This window comes from Callithrix jacchus, chromosome 6, assembly GCF_049354715.1.
Source record: "Callithrix jacchus isolate 240 chromosome 6, calJac240_pri, whole genome shotgun sequence".
Lineage (NCBI taxonomy): Eukaryota > Metazoa > Chordata > Mammalia > Primates > Cebidae > Callithrix > Callithrix jacchus.
The window spans coordinates 98,645,709-98,652,190 of NC_133507.1; the positions used below are offsets into that span (position 1 = coordinate 98,645,709).

Below are 6,482 nucleotides of genomic sequence, written 5' to 3' on the forward strand. Positions count from 1 at the left end.
GCTGCTATTTCTCAACAGAACTTAACTATGATACATAAAATGAGGCTGTCGTGCAGTGGGGCTACCTTTGCAAACCTTCATGGACTTAACTCCAATACCAGACAATCTATTGGAAAATTCTATGACAGATAAAAAGAAAGTACTGTGGGAACATATACAGAGAGAAGCTAATTCTCACTGAGGGAATTGGGATTAGCTTTAGAGAGGAGATAGCATTTGAACAAATTGCAGAAGGCCAGTGGGATTTTGACAGGGGACCTGGAGAAGGCATCCGAGGTGGGGAGTGCAAACATGGCTGGAAGGCAGAGGACAGGCAATAGGAGGCATTAGGAGTTAGCTTGGCTGTGGCTGGTGAATGTGCGGAAGCACAGTGGAAGGTCAGTCCAGAGGGAGTGACAGCACAGCCTGGAGAATGGAGGGTGATGAATGCTTTTTTTTTTTTTTTTTTTTTTAAAGGAGTTGTGCTTTTTACTCTTCGTTGGACCAGTTTTTAGAAGAAATAATCTACTAATAATATAGAGGCAGGGGTAGGGATGGAAGAAATTTTGGAAGCCGACTAGAAGGTGGTGAGTGCACAGTTTGTTCAAGAGGTGATGACACATTGATTACAACTGGCAGAGAGATGTGGGGGAGATATTAAGACACCCCTAGAGTGTGAGGAGGACTTTTTACAGCTTCCAGAGGGGATAAAGTGGTGGTCACAGATCTGCAGGGCTCTCTGAGTCTTCCCCAGATGCGGGGAACAGAGAAAGTTTGAGGTGGATGCTATTTTAAGAACCAACACATGGATTCTCCCTCGCTGCAGAGCATCTTTGCAAACCCTCAAGGGATACCAGTGCTCCATGTTGTTAAAGTTTTACAAGTTATGGCATAAATTGTTCTTTAAGTGCCAAATGTAGTGACCAATAAATCACTGAGAGCATTCTCAGAGATTTGCAATTGTGGAATTATTGATTTTGTACCTAGCCTTGGATGCGCTGAGCTGGGTCTCCTCTGAGGCTGCATGCTGCAGCTCTGCCCTGTGTCCCGTCACCTCGTTCTCACCTGGAAGAATTCTGTTCTTCAGTGGGAGTAAGTCACAGAGGTCCTCAGAGGTGAATGTTCCAAGTGCACCCCAGAGAGCTGCCCCACTAGCTCTGGCTAGCTGATGCTGTGTTTGGCTCCAAGCACTTCTCTCTGTAAATCCACCACAGGCAACATACTGTCCATCACCTAGTCCTTTGTTTCCTGTCATTGCCTCAGATTCATTTAGCAAGACTTCACGGAGCACTTAGAGGCTCACTGCTTCCCTGTGGATCTACCGCAGCGAACACCACAGACAGGCATGGGTGCGGAAGACAGCCAAACAGATCAGGAATTATCAAACTCCTTGAAAAGTGCTCTGATGGGGGAAACACAGAGTGCCAAGGAAATACATGGGAGGGGTGTTGGGGAAGCTTCTGGAAGGAAGTGTCCAGGTGAGAACTTCAGTGATCTTGGATGAGTTCCTCTTCCTATGTGCCGGCCCCACATACCATCTTCTATGCGTTCTGTTGATTCTCCCCTAGGACATCTACCAGGCCAGTTCTCTCCTTTCCATTATTTCCTATAAATAATTTTTTCAACAGCCTCTGTGGGAGGCAGATTTAGGAAACCAGGCAGGCCCAGACATTCAGCTGTGTGGCCTTGAGCAAGTCACTAAACCCCTCTCTGTCTCAATGTCTTCAACTAAAAAATGGGGACAACAATGCCTTACTTGTAGATATATCTTGAAAAACAAATAAGATAATATTTTTAAAAACAGCCCCAGGCCTGGTATTTAAAAGACAATAATTTCAGTTTCCTTTCTGAGCCTGCAGTCTCTTCTTTTGTTCGACACACACTGCTCTCAGCTGCCAAACTCATCTGCCCCAAACTTCAATCTTGTCACTCACTTGCTTAAACATTTTCAGATTCAGGCTGTCAGTCAGGATCCCTGCAGAAATGACTGCAGAGAACATAAGGAAGGAGAAAGACAGGGGTTTCAAGAGCACAGGGCAGGGGCCTTGCTCACACAGGCCACTGGAGATCTGGAAGTTTCCCCGAGGAAGTGATCCCAGAGCTGAGAGATGGAGGCTGAGCTAGGCAAGATGAGGGAGAAAGGAGGTGTCCAGATAAAGGTTGTTAGGGAGGAAGCAGCCAGTGGGACTGAAGTGCAGAGAGTAGGCAGGTGACGAGATGGAGCAGGGCTTGTCCAGAACCCAGAGCCTAGTGGGTTGAGAGTTTGTCGGAATATTTACCAGGTGTGAAGCAATGGGAGCCATACCAGTGTTTTCTCCTTTGTTTTGTTTTTGTTTTTGTTTGGTGAGCTGGGGTCTTGCTCTGTCTCTGAGCTGGGTTGCAGTGGTGCCATCTTGGTTCACTGTAGCCTTGATCTCTCAGGCTCAAGCGAATCTCCCATCTCAGCCTCCTGAGTAGCTGGGATGACAGGCATGCCCCACAACATCCTGCTAATTTTTGTATTTTTTGGTGGAGATGGGGTTTCACCATGTTGTCCGGACTGGTCTTGAACTCCTGAGCTCAAGTGATCTGCTTGCCTAGGCCTCCCGAAGTGCTGGGATTACAAGGTGAGTCACTGCACCCGGCCGTGCCAGCATTTTAAGCTGTTACTTGTTGACACATCAGTTTTTCTTCCTTGGATAGGATGATCTCTGTATGCTTTATGGTAAACACCACAGGTGTTCAATACATTAACGGACCAAATAAATGCAGTTGTAATTATGGAAATGAAGGGAAAGAATTCTAGTAACTGTATCTTCTGATTTTTCAGGTGAGAGTTCCTTGAAGCTTCACTGCAGTTCCCCAGCTACAGTGTCTGAAGACTGCTGCAGATCAGTTTGAGCTGCTTTTACTCTCCAGAAACACACAGATGTGACTAAAAAAAATCTGCATTCCCCTAAAGTAACAAAATTCATGCTACTCCAGAGACCCAGACAAAGGGGAATTAAGCTTGCTTGAACTTGAGCCTGGGGCCTAGGACACTGATGGAGGCTTTGCAGATTCTTGGGTCTCCATGGAGACGATCAGATTCTGGCAAAGTTTCTCTCTTGGGAGAAAGGCAGTGTTGGCTGCTTTCTTTCCTCTAGATGCCCTCAGAATGCAAGACTCATAAAAGTGCTGTGTATAGATTCTCTGCAGACATGGGGCCACTTTTTTTTAACCATTTCTGGCCTCTTTAGAAGCCTCCTGAAGAGCTCTCTGGCATCCAGCAACCAGGGTGTCCAGCTGCCTCCACAAACAATGAGAGCTCATCAGTAACGGGTGACACAAGTCATACAACCAAGAGCCATGTGTCTGGTGCACAGCACCCTACACACAGTGAATGCTCACTACACTTTTTAGCAAACAGTGTGTGGAGAATAAAAGGAATGATAGCCAAGTTTCCAGGTAAGTCTCTTCCTTAGAGCTGAGAAACAAAAACACACAGTTCAGGCTTCTCACATTTTAAGTACTTACAGTCCACCCAAGATCTGGTTATAGAGAAACTTCTGAGTTGATTCAACAGGTCTGTAGTACAGTTGGAAGCCCTGCATTTCTAACAAGCAACCTGGTGGTGCTCATAGTACTGGTTCGAGGGCTACCCACAGGGCCATAAGGAAGTAAATGGGGCAGCCAACTGTCAGCCAAATTCTGAGCCACAGCAGCAGTCACGCTTGAGTTTATATGCGTGAGGTCTAGTGCAGTGTTAGAAGAGTCATTTCATTTATACCTATGGAAATATATGAGTATGCATACTGTCTTTATCTGTTTGTGTTTCTATGAAGAAACACTTGAGGCTGAGTAGTTTAATAAAGAAAATACTTTTATTTGGCTCACAGATCTGTAGACTACACAAGAAGCATGGCAGCAGCACCTGCATCTGGTGAGGCCTCAGGCTGCTTCCACTTATGGTGGAAGGGAAAGGGAGCCAGTGTGCAGAGATCACATGGTATGTGTGTGTGTGTGTGTGTGTGTGTGTGTGTGTGTGTGTGTGTGTTTGAGAGAGAGAGAGAGAGAGAGAGAGAGAGGTGGGGAAGGAGGTGCCAGGCTCTTTTTTTAGGGATGAATGGAGTAAGAACCCACTCATTACCTTGAGGATGGCACTAAGCCATTTATGAGGGATCTTCTATCAAACCCCAAACTTCTCTCACCAGATCCCACCTCCAACATTGGGAATCACATTTGCAAGTGAGATTTGGAGGGGTCAAACAAACCAAACTCTAGCATATACCGAGCACATGTGTTGAATGTTATCTTTATGCCAAAGAGACTAGTGTTGTGGGCAAGTCAATATGGCACATGATTTTGAGTGATTTTTAAAATTTTTCAGAATCATTGAATATTTTTAGTTTTTTTGGTCATAGCTTTATTCACTCAAGGAGTATTTATAAAATATTTGTCATGTATTAAGCATCTCTTGTAGCAGTGGAAGGCACTCTTCCTATTGTCCTTGAGTTCCCTGTCTGGTGAGTAGGGTAGAGATAAAACAAGTAATAATAGTATAACAGTGTCATGGTAGTTCACACAGCATTGTACAGCAGCATTATGTGAGCCATAGATTTTAGCCACCAATATAATTTAGATTTTCTAGTAGCCATGTTTAAAAATGTGAAATGACAAACCCCTTGTGAAATTAATTTTAACAGTATATTTAATCTACTGTATTCAAAATTATCACTTCAATTTATAATCAATCTAAAAAGGTATTAATGAGATATTATGCATTTAAAAAATGCTAAGTGATAGAGGATATTTATCCCCTCCGAATCTCACTCTAAGATGTGACCCCCAGCGTTGGAGGTGGGGCCTGGTGGGAGGTGTTTGGGTCATGGGGGCTGATCTCTTATGCATGGCTTTGTGCCCTTCTCATGCTAATGAGTGAGTTCTTGCTTTGTTAGTTACCATAAGATCTGAATGTGGAAAGAGCCTGGAACCTCCTCCTCTCTCTTGCTCCTTGTCTGTCCATGTGACATACCTGTTCCTGCTTCACTTTCCACCATGACTGGAAGCTTCCTGAGGCCTCACCAGAAGCAGATGCTGGCACAATGCTTCTTGTACAGGCTTCAGAAGTCAGAGGCAAGTAAATCTCCTTTTTTTGTAAATAACCCAGCCTCAAGTATTCCATTATAGCAATGCGAAATGGATGAGTACACTAAGTTATCAGAATCCAGTGTGCATTTTGTCCTTACAAAACATCTGAATTTGGACTAGCCATAATTCACACATTCAGTAGCCACACATCTGAGGTGACTGCAGTAGTCAACCAAGTGCAAATCTATACAGTGGAGTGTTGGACAACTGCCTTTGCTGTAGAAGCTGCGGGGTGCATCAGGGAAAGAGGTAATCTACTGCATTGCAGGGAAGGGTGGGAGAGCCACATCTGGAGGGGCAGAGAAGAGATTCAAGAAGCTCTGCTACTGGTCCCGAGGAATAGATGGGTGTGGAGGGGAGATGGTGGGTAGCCACTCCTGGAAATAGTTGAGAGGGCAGGCTTGGTGCTTAGAAATGGGCTGAGACAGAAACCCCAGTGCTCTCTCATCCTGCATCGCTCAGCTTTCCTCTCACCGGTGGCTAACTGAGAGACTTTTGTGTCCAGGGGTGCAGTGTTTCTGGCTTCTTGTTCTAGCCCAGTGAATCTATTTGGAATATGTTCTGAGCCCAGGATAGAGCTAAGCCTTGTGGCTGCTGTTCACTGAAAAGTGACTATCTTCTGTCTTCCTTCAGAGCAGGCTTGGTGTGACCGCGTCCTCCTGTTTTTTTCTTGCTCCCAGAACTCCAGTATTCCTGTGAGATGAGGCCTCAGTAGAGCCTCTGGCCCTTCAGGAAAAGAAGGAGCTGCTCTTGGGGGCTCTGTCCAATAGGCTCTCCCAGTCAGCTAGAGCAGTGGCCATAATTAAGGGGCACTCAATCTGGTTCTGACTCCCTCTCCCAGAGGAAGAGAAGGATGATCATGGCAAAAGGTAGTTGCAGTGAAGCAACACCAAGAGCCGGCTTCACCTCAGGAGAGGATGCCACACCTCTGCCTGGTGGTTTCCGGGATTTCAGAGAAACTTCTCTAGGAACAAACTATAGAAATAATCCCTGAAAGTACACTCTTGCAATTCATTCCTCTTAATAAACCAAGGGGCAGATATTGTTGTGCCCATTTTACAGTGCGACACCTCCTTACTCCGCAAGATTGGCCATATTTAAAAACTAAAAAATTAATAGATGCTGGTGTGGATGTGGTAAAAAGGGAACACTTCTACACTGCTGATGGGAATGTAAACTAGTACAACCACTGTGGAAAAGAGGGTGGAGATTCCTTAAGGAACTAAAAGTACAACTACCATTTGATCCAGCCATGCAACTACTTGGTATCTGCCTGGAGGAGAAGAAGTCATTATACAAGAAGATACTGGCTCACACTTGTTTGTAGCAATGCCATTCACAATTGCAAAAATGTGGAACAAATCCAAATGCCCATCAATGAATGAATGGATGAA

At 45.1% G+C, this 6,482-nt stretch overlaps 1 pseudogene; it reads right to left on the minus strand.

Moving 5' to 3' along the window:
* Positions 1 to 5,911: 5,911 nt before the first annotated feature.
* On the minus strand, positions 5,912 to 6,094 carry LOC118155209 (small nucleolar RNA U3; annotated as a pseudogene).
* Between the last annotated feature and the right edge of the window lie 388 nt (positions 6,095 to 6,482).